This window comes from Equus caballus, chromosome 8 (assembly GCF_041296265.1).
Source record: "Equus caballus isolate H_3958 breed thoroughbred chromosome 8, TB-T2T, whole genome shotgun sequence".
Lineage (NCBI taxonomy): Eukaryota > Metazoa > Chordata > Mammalia > Perissodactyla > Equidae > Equus > Equus caballus.
Window position 1 is genome coordinate 46,741,095 of NC_091691.1, and position 11,113 is coordinate 46,752,207.

Consider the following 11,113-nt stretch of genomic DNA (forward strand, 5'->3'; position numbering starts at 1 on the left):
GTTTTGATTACTATAACTTTGTAGTATATTTTGAAGTCATGGATTGTAATGCCTCCAGCTTTGCTCTTGTTTCTCAGGATTGCTTTAGCTATTCAGAGTCTTTTCTTGTCCCATATAAATTTTAGGATTCTTTATTCTATTTCCATGAAGAATGTCATTGGGATTCTGATTGGGATTGCACAGAATTTTCAGATTGCTTTAGGTAGTATGGACATTTTAACTATGTTTATTCTTTCAATCCATGTGCATGGAATATCTTTCCATTTCCTTGTCATCGTTGATTTCTTTCAATAACGTCTTATAGTTTTCATTGTAATGGGTCTTTCAGCTCCTTGGTTAAAATTATTCCTAGATATTTTACTTATTTTTTGTTGCAGTTGTAAATAGGTTTGTATTCTTGACTTCTCTCTCTGTTAGTTTGTTATTAGAGTATAGAAATGCAAGTGATTTTTCTAAGTTGATTTTGTACCCTGCAACTTTGCTGTAGTTATTGATTATTTCTAATAGTTTTCTTATGGATTCTTTACGGTATTCTGTATATAAAATCATGTCTTCTGCAAAAAGTGAGAGTTTCACTTCTTCCTTACCAATTTGGATCCTTTTATTTCTTTTTCTTGCCTAACTTCTCTAGCTACAACCTCCAGTACTGTGTTGACTAAGAGTGGCAAGAGTGGGCACACTTGTCTTGTTCCTGTTCTCGGAGTAGGGCTTTCAGTTTTTCACCATTGAGTATGATGTTGGCTGTGGGTTTGTCATATATGACCTTTATCATGTTGAGGTACTTTCCTTCTATACCCATTTTATTGAGAGTTTTTTTTTTACCACACACGGCTGTGGATCTTGTCAAATGCTTTCTCTCCATCTATTGAGATAATCATGTTGTTTTTAGTCCTCATTTTGTTAATATGGTGTATCACATTGATTGAGTTGCAGATGTTGAACCATCCCTGCATCCCTGGTATAAACTCCACTTGATCATGGTGTATGATTTTCTTGATGCATTGCTATATTCGGATTGCCAATATTTTGTTGAGGATTTTTGCATTGATGCTCATCAGTGATACTGGCCTGTAATTTTCTTTCGCTGTGTTGTCTATCTGGCTTTGGGACCAGAATGATGCTGGCCTCATAAAATATTCTGGTCTCTTCCTGAGTTCCATCTTCTTCAATTTTTTCAGAATATTTTGAGGATAGGTATTAAATCTTGTTTGAATGTTTGGTAAAATTCTCCAGAGAAGCCATCTGATCCTGGACTTTTATCTTTTTGGAGGTTTTTAATTACTGTTTCAATCTGTTTACTTGTGATTGCTGTATTCAGATTCTCTATTTCTTCTTGATTCAGTTTTGGGAGGTTGTATGAGTCTAAGAATTTATCCATTTCTGGATTGTCCAATTTGTTGGCATGTAGTTTTTCATTGTATTCTCTTGTAATCCTTTGTATTGCTGTGGTACCCATTGTAATTTCTCCTCTTTCATTTCTAGTTTCATTTATTTGAGTCTTCTCTCTTTTTGTCTTAGTGAGTCTGGCTAAAAGTTTGTCAACTTTGTTTGTCTTCCCAAAGAACCAGCTCTTAGTTTCATTGATCCTTTCTACTGTTTGTTTTGTTTCAACTTCATTTATTTCTGCTCTAACTTTAATTACTTCCTTCCTTCTGCTGCCTTTGGGCTTTATTTGTTCTTCTTTTTCTAATTCTGTTAGGTGTAGATTAAGATTGCTTATTTGATATTTTTCTTGTTTGTTGAGGTGGGCCTGTATTGCTACGAATTTCCCTCTTAGAACCACTTTTGTTGCATCCCATATGAGTTGGTATGATGTATTTTCCTTTTCATTAGTCTCCGTATACTTTTTGGTTTCTCCTTTAATTTTGTCAATGATCCATTGGTTGTTTAGTATCATGTTATTTAGTCTCCATATATTTGTGACTTTCCCAGCTTTTTCCTTGTAGTTGATTTCTAGTTTCATAGCATTATGGTCAGAAAAGATGCTTCATATGATTTCCATCTTATTAAATTTATTGAGGCTTGCCTTGTTTTCCAACATATGGTCTATCTTTGAGAATGTTCCATGTGCACTTGAGAAGAATGTGTATTCTGCTGTTTTGGATGGAGTGTTCTATCTACCTATTAAGTCCATCTGGTCTAGTTTTTCATTTAATTCCACTGTTTCCTTGTCAATTTTTTGTCTGGATGATCTATCCATTGATGTAAGAGAGATGTTAAGATCCCTTACTATGATTGTGTTATTGTTAATATCTCCTTTTATGTCTGTTAATAGTTGCTTTATGTACTTTTGTGCTCCTGTGTTGGGTTCCTATATATTCATAAGCGTTATGTCTTCTTGATAGGGTGTCCCTTTATCATTATATACTGCCCCTCTTTGTCTCTCATCGCCTGTTTTATCTTGAAGTCCACTTTGTCTGATATAAGTATGGCAACATCTGCTTTCTTTTGTTTGCCATTAGCTTGGAGTATTGTCTTCTATCCCTTCTCTCTGAGCCTGTGTTTGTCTTTACAACTGAGATATGTTTCCTGGAGGCAGCATATTGTTGGGTCTTGTTTTTTAATCCATCCTACCACTCTGTGTCTTTCAATTCAAGAATTCAATCTATTTACTTTTAGAGTGATTATTGATATATGAAGACTTAATTCTCCCATTTTATCACTCATTTTCTGGTTGTTCTGTATTTCCCTTGTTTGTTGTCCCATGTATTTGTGACTGCCAATTCAGTTTGGTGACTCTCTAGGATAGTTTTCTCAGTTTTCTCTTTATTTATGACTTGTGTCTCTGTTGTGATTATCTGTTTAGTGGTTACCATGGTTTGTTTTTTGTTTTTGTTTTGAGGAGGATTAGCCCTGAGCTAACTACTGCCAATCCTCCTCTTTTTTGCTGAGGAAGACTGGCCCTGCGCTAACATCCATGCCCATCTTCCTCTACTTTATCCGTGGGGCACCTACCACAGCATGGCATTTGTCAAGTGGTGCCATGTCTGCACCTGGGATCTGAACTGGTGAACCCCGGGCCTCTGAGAAGCAGAATGTGTGAACTTAACCACTGTGCCACTGGGCTGCCCCCTACCATGAAGTTTGTATTAAAAAATATCATAGATGAAATAGTCCATTTTCTGATAGCCCTTATTTCCTTAGTCTAAGCAGATTCCATCCCCTCCCCCTTCCCCTTCTAAGTTCTTGTTGTCACAACTTATTCCATCTTCTTCTGTGAGTTTTCGGTTAAAATGATGAGATTATGGTTATTTTTGATGTTTTCCTTCTCTTTATCTTTGATGTTATAATTAAATGTTTGCTAACCTGTTCTGATACAGAGTTGCAATTTTCTGATTTTGTCTGCCTATTTATCTCCTTGCTCAAGGCTTTGTAAACTCTTTCTTTTTTTTCAGGTTTGGGGGCCTTTTTGATCATTTCTTATAGTGGTGAGCAGATCTGGTGGCGATGAACTCCCTCAGGCTTTGTTTATCTGGGAAAGTTTTTATTTCTCCATCATATCTGAAGGATATTTTTGCTGGATAGAGTATTCTTTGTTGAAAGTTTTTGTCTTTCAGAATTTTGAAGATATCATTCTACTCTCTCCTAACCTGTAGGGTTTCTGCTGAGAAATCCACTGAAATCCTAATAGAGGCTCCTTTGTAAGTGATTTTTTTCTGCCTTGCTGCCCTTAATGTTTTTTCTTTGTCATGGACATTTGCCAGTTTTAGTACTATATGCCTTGGAGATGGTCTCTTTACATTGATGTAATTAGGAGTTCTATTAGCTTCTTTTACTTGTAATTCCAACTCCTTCCCCAGGTTGGGGAAGTTCTCAGTTATTATTTCTTTGAACAAGCTTTCTACTTCTTTCTTCCTCTCCTCTCCCTCTGGAATAACTATAATCCTTATGTTGCATTTCCTAATTGAGTAGGATATTTCTCAGAGAATTTGTTCATTACTTTTTAGCCTTAGTTCTGTCTCCTCTATCTTAAGCATTTCTGTATTTCTGCCCTCCAAATTGCTAATTCTGTCCTCCATAATATGAGCTCTGTTAGTCAAGGACTCCAGATTTTTCTTTATCTCATTCATCATGTTTTTCCTCTCCAACATTTCTGATTGTTTTTTCTTTATAGTTTCAATATCTTTTTGTGAAGAATTCCCTCTGTTCATTAATTTTGTTCCTGATATCATTGAACTGTCTTTCTGAATTTTCTTGTGCTTCACTAAATTTTTTTATGATAGGTATTTTGAATTCTCTGTTATTTAGATTGTAAATTTGCCTTCAGGACTAATTTCTGGGTGCTTCTCATTTTCCTTCTGGTCTGGAGTGTTAATATACCTCCTCATATCATTTGATGTGGTGGATTTGTGCCTTCACATATTAGTAGTATCTGGTCACAGATTCCACCTGCTACCACTCAGTGGTGGGCAGGAGTTGTGTATTCTAAGTCCGCCCTGATCTCTGGCATCTGTGCCTGTCCTTTGGAATCTATGCTGACAGGGCCTGTCCGTGATTGCCCACTCAAAGCCTCTGCTTTACTAACTATGCATAGGCACTCTGGCAGGCGTCCCTTGTTCTGGCTGACTGACTGAGCTGGTGTACTGGGCAGAGTGGGGGGTACTTTCTTTCATGTGTGTGATCCTGGAGGTATTCTCACTCTGCCCTTGCTATCTGCCCTCCTGGGGTGCTTGCTTGATGAAAACACCCCTGCAGTAGCTTAGCCTCCTCTGTGTGGAGCTTTCCTATGGCTGGGAGGTAATTCAGAGGGCGAAGGTGTTCCTGCAGAGAGCTGCCCCTCCCCCTCTCCTCACAGAGCCTTGCACAGTCCTGCACCCTAGGTCACTGCTGGGGAAGAAGAGGCTATCCAACTTACCTCCTTCTTCTTCCTTCTGGGGTTTCCAGCACCTCCACCTTCAGACATATGGCTGTGTGGGTCTCTCAGATGTCGTGTTGTGTGATGTCCTCTGTTGGTTTATGAAAGTGCTTTTCATTGTATCTTAGTGGGAAGAGTCTAAGGGAAGAGCTCATTCCACTGTGATGATGATGTCACTCTTCAAACAGTATGATTTTTAAAAGTTTGAGTAACAATTCCTTAGGTTTTTAATTTGATATATTAAAGTAGTTTAAATGAAGAAATATTTTAAGTTCAGATACAGCTTAATTAAAAGAAAAATGGGCTCATAACTATCATTTACTTAAATTGCTATTTATTTTTAAACCTTTGAAACATTTTTTTATAAATAGCGGATTCTGTTACATATTTTCCCAAGCAACATCAGCTTAGATAAAAATTATTATATTCAAAAAATTAATAAGCAGCCTCAGGATAATTTTTTTTATACTATGAACATCAATCCTAAAGAAACTAAAATATCCAGTTTTTCAGGTCTTCCACTCAGTGGGTTTACAGTGGAAATGCTCACTCTCATGTCTTCAGTAGCTATGCCAGGGCTCTATGTCATTCATTCAGGTCTTCTCATTTCCAGCTCTTTGCCCACTAGTAGGCCTCCCAATGCACCTTTGCATGGCACTGTTCCATCGAGGGTGTTTGATAAGAATTTTTGGTAAACATTGGCTCACTGTCCTTATGTCAGAAAGAAAACATTAATATAAACCAAATCAGGGAAAAGTCATTTACTGAACAGCTTAGTCTAAGTGTACAGTTATTGGGAGCTATCAAAACGTCCTTTGTTTTGTTTTGTTTTGCTGAGGAAGATTCACCCTGAGCTAACATCTGTGCTGATCTTCCTCTATTTTGCGTGTGGGTGCCCACCACAACATGGCTGCCTCCGAGTGGTGTAGGTCTGTGCCCAGGAACCAAACCCAGGCCGCTGAAGTGGAGCATGCCAAACTTAACCACTAGGCCATGGGGCCAGCCCCCAAAATGTCCTTTATCCTTTTATTCAATTTGTCTAGAAGCCTGGGTTGTGGTTTTGGAATCAGCAGTCAGCCACTGAAGAAATTGACCATTCCTGAAAGAGAGTTGGTCAGCCATCAGTGCCTAATTCTTAGGTATGGTCTTCACCTTTACTAAAAGGGAAGAGAGAGAAATCTCAGAAATATATTAAGACCTTGAAAATGAAGTGGTGACATAGCATTTACTGAAATTCTTAACTCAATGGCTGTCATCTGGGAGTGGTATTGCCCCTTAGGGACACTTGGAAATGCATGAGGGTATCTCTGCTGAGAATTGGTTAATTGTAATTGCATCTGTTGATTGTATAGTTTTGTTGTTACAATTGATTTGTAAGATTTTTCTTTTATAATTTGTGAGGCTAGGGTTGACTCAGAGTTTTGGTCCTAAAGGTCACAGGACATATGGCTTAAGGGTCACAATTGGAACGGCCTATGGGGCCAGGAGAGGTGACCCAGATGAGTACAGGCGAGGTCCTGGTGAAGAGCCTGTCTTGAGAAGACATCCTCTGTTCCGGGTCACTTGGGTCTACTACAATGTCACAGACCTTCCTGTCCCCTCCCACCACCAGGGAAGTGAGAAATCTTGACTTCTTTTATTAAATCTTCTAAGTGTTTTTGTCATTGGCAGCTAATCAATTTTTTAATTCTGTGTTGGCTAAATAAAATGAGTGTCTAGTCACCAATTTGTGATTCCTAGTTCTATTTTATGACAAATCAAGAAGAGGCATGTAAATGACCACATTTCTAAATTCCTTTCTCACCTACATGTTTCTGGCTATAGATCTTGTCTTATGCCGGAAGAAGACAAGAGACTCTTTCCTTGCCCAAGCTTCCTCTCTGCCCACATACTCATTAGTACCCATGATGCCCTCGAATAGCAAAACTGGCCTGCTAAGAATTTTGTGAATAGGTGGTTCCTACTTGGAAATCCAGGACAATTTAACCTTAACTGAAGGGATTACTCCAAAGGGTAGTCTTCCAAGAACAGAGCCACGGACAACAATTTAACAAAGGAACCCAACATAAAGCAATGGTTCTTATTCTGTGTGTCTTTTTACTTTTGTGATGTAAAGAACAGCAATGACAACAAAAGTTAACTGAAGCTCTAAGTCGCTAAGCGAAATGATAGTTCATTACGTGAGGTGGGAAACCAACTCTAGAAAGAATGCGGTTGATTAATGAGCATCATTGACAAGTTCACAGTTTCAAAAGTCAAAATTACAGATCTGATTATGTACCATATAACACTCTTCATTATGTTCAGGTCCTTTTCCTAACACAGAGAGTCAAGGACATTATCAACAATTATTTTAATACCATATGTTCTATGACTTATCAAGTTTTGAGTTCTCAAAATATCTTTTAATTACTATCCTGACCAGTACATTAGCTTTAGCATTTTTCAGTTTAAAGTGAGGGCACTCAGCAGTCATTTCTCTTTCTTTGAAGAACTTACAACAATTATACCAGAGTTCTGAACAAATAAGAAATCGTTAGGCTAAGAGAAATGAAATAGCCATAAAGAAAGATCCGTGAGACAGAAACTAAGTAGAATATAGAAAAACAAATTAAAGCAGATTTTTGGATTCTAAAATTTTGTGTAATATGATGATTTGAGGAGCCCACTGAAAGAGGATGTATTAGCCAAGAAGTCCTTTCCTTCATTAATTTTGTGATCTGGCAAAAACAATCTGTTAAACTTATTTCTCTAGCAACATGCAATCCCTTTCCCAGGTTGCATAAAATGAAAAATGTACTAAACTGGGACCAAGAAATGTGGCCCTACTGTTTTTATTTACAAAAATGTCTTTCTAAGTGTATAGCCAAGAGAATTTAAAGCAGGGACTTGAACAAATATTGGTATGCCCATGTTCACAGCAGCATTATTCACAATAGCAAAAAAGTGGAAACATTCCAAATGCCCATTGATGGATGGATAAATAAACAAAATGGGGTATATACATACACTGGACTATTACTCAGTCTTAAAAAAGAAGGAAATTCTGATACATGCTACAACATGGATGAACTTTGAAGACATCATGCTGAGTGAAATAAGCCACTCACAGAAGGACAAGTACTGAAGGATTCTATTTATATGAGACATCTACAGTGAATTCATAGAGACAGAAAGTAGACAGGTGGATTCCAGGGGATGGGGGATGGGGGAGTGAGGAGTTAGTGTTTAATGGATATAGAGTTTCAGTTTGGAAGGATGAAAAGTTCTGGAGATGGATGGTGCTGATGGTTGCACAGGGATGTGAATGTACTTAATGCCTCTGAACTGTACACTTAATAATGGTTAAGTTAGTAAATTTTCTGTTATGTATATTTTACCACAATAGAAAAAGTTTCAATATTGGTAGACAGAGTGATGTGTAGACAGGTTTTGAACTCTCAGCACTCCTCTCACCATTCTCATCAATGGTCAGCCTCAGAGGTTAGACCAGCTGATGGTACTGTAGACTAAGCTCGTAATGCAGTGTCTACCTTTTGGACTGTTAGGCCTGGGCTGCCTAGGAGAGTTTCTTTGTCCAGCTCACAGTGAAGGAGACCTGGCATGAAATGTGGTTGTGCTTGCATGCGAGGCATCCACAAAGCTGGCTGGACTTTTCTGCAAACAGAATGTTCTGCCTGGTGAACTCACAAGGCCCCAGGGAAAACGTTGCTTGCATACAAGGGTGTTTTATCAGTTCCTCAAAAGGAACAAGCCTGGGGCCTTGGGAGTTTGAAACATTATGAAGGAACCTGTTATAAACAGATGTGTAGGGGAAAGGTCATTATTGTGGGACGCTTGCGCAGGCTTAGGTCGCTGACTCACTGCTTTGGCAAAAGGCCGGCTTTGTTTAGAGGCTATAAGAATAAAGAGCTCGAGAAACTCAAGAGACTACTACACAGTAACCGGTGTTCGTGTTTTCATTTCGTCGGTAGCATCATAGCAAGAGAATGTTGATGAGATTGGTACATGTTTACCTGAGGTGAGGGGGGCCACAGAAATACATCAAGTCACATCTGAAGCATGCAGCCTGAAGAATTCCAATATTGTTACTGACAGTGGTGACAGTGAGAAAACCAAACTGCCTCCAAAAAGCACCCCATCAGTTGTTGCCATAATACCCTCAAAGCAAGGCAGGATGGCCATCAACCTGGAACCAGCCGAAACACGTGCTCAGATTGCTGCTGATGCACTGATTGTTTCAGTCACGATGAAGAAAGCAGCATGTCCTGCTGCATTGTTTTTAGACATCAGAGGGTGAAATATGGGTAGTGTTAGGCCAATGGCTTTCACAGCTGTCAGTTTTTGATTTTCTTCACTAGTAACTGTGACTATGGCACACATCATCAACAAACAGAATGTGAATGTGTCCAGCATTCTGGAAGCTCACAGTGCTTCAAATAAAATTCGCATAGCTCCCCACGTGCAGGCCTCAGAATCTGTGCAGTTTCAGTCTCATGGGTCTGATTGAAAAACAAACAAACAACAGAAAATAAGTTCAATATGTGCTGCTTAAGACTGGGGTTCCTGTCAGTTAAACAAAGCTTCCATTAGTGGATCTGAATTATTCTCTGGTTTGACTACTTCTAAGTAGCCTTTCTACACAGAGCAGACTTGGTGGCTCTGAGTTGACTGGAATCTCTTTAAGGGCAGGAACCATGATTGATCATCTTTGCTTCTCCCATTCCTAACCCGGACCAGATAACTGTAGATCACTGAAGAAATGAGTGAATAAACAGCAGGTCCCACCATATGTGAGCCCTTTGGTGTTCTTCCCACCATAGGGCCACTCCCCCATCTCCTAAAAGAGGCTTGACTGACTCCAAACCATTTGCTTCCTGTCATTACTAAGGCAAGGAACCAGTCCTGCTCTCGCTTCCCACTCTCTTCTTCCTGAAAAACCCCTTTCCCTGAACTGTGCTCTTCTTTTCGTGATCAGAGTCGCTGTGAAGGAGACAGTGTCCCAGGAATGGAATTTTGCTCAACTACCCTATTGTGAGGCACTATATGTTTGTATATTTTGTATAACATCCACCAGAAGCTTCTTACAGAGCCCATCTTTCCTCCAAATGAGTTTATTAATTAAGAGATAATAGTGACTCAAAGAAGGATAAAAGCAAGATTTACCTTGAATAATCTAAATTACTAATAAAGTATCCATGAGTGAACATGAGTTGACTCTTCTAAATAGTCTTTCCATTTGTACTACTTGTTACTTATTTCATAGCGATGATGATGATGATAATCAATGTATATTAAGCCTTTGCCTCATACTAGTCACTCCTGTAAGTTTTTTATGAGTTTTATTGCAGTTACGCCTTGTAACAACTCTATGACATATGTACTGAGACCCTGTTGTTACAGTCAAGGAAGCTGAGACAGAGAAAAGTAAGTTATTTAAAGTCACACAGTCGGTAAGGACAGAACCAAGAGGGAAGCCAGCCCACCTGTCTCCAGAGCTACCAGTCTGAACCATTATGGTTCTTTAGTTGAAATGGAATAGACATACTAAAAGGTGACACAGTATCTACCCACTGAGCTGGAAAGAAGCCACAAGAAAATCCCATGACTATATTGTAACCAGTATTCCCATATTTCTCACCTCACTCATTTCGTGAAACAACATTGTACCCCGTGTGAGAGGAACCCTGCAGAGCCAGGTGGGAGGTCTGGAAGCTGCCCCTGGATGTCAGCTCTGCTCACTTAGGTCAGGCAGCAGAGATGACCTGGGTTACCTGTGCTCCTTTAGAAACCTTTGACGTATCAAGCACCTCAGTAGGCTTGAAATATGCTACAAATAAATGGCCACCTTCCTGCACAGATAATTTCCAAGCCCCATGGTACACACATTGTGGAAATCCGAGTTGGTTCAGCAGACTCTCTCATCCAAATGCAGTGAATACTTGCTATGGAAATCCTGACAGCTCCCCCACTTCTAGCACCATGTGGCGTTAGGCCCATGACTCCAACCAACAGCGCCTGTCATTGCTGTGTGTTCACCGCGTTACCCAAGAGGGCCAGGCTCACTGCTTCTCAGCATTGCCCTGATCAGCTGGGCTCCCCTTTGTGACTCAGAAGTCCATAATTAGTAGCCTGTTTCAAACCCACAGAAAAGGCTGGAACTTGAAACTCCAGCCGTGTTCTTCTCGTTTCTCACGTGCTCACTTGTTAGATTCTGAGAGGAGAAGTTCAGGCTGCCAGCCTGTGGATGGAACACAC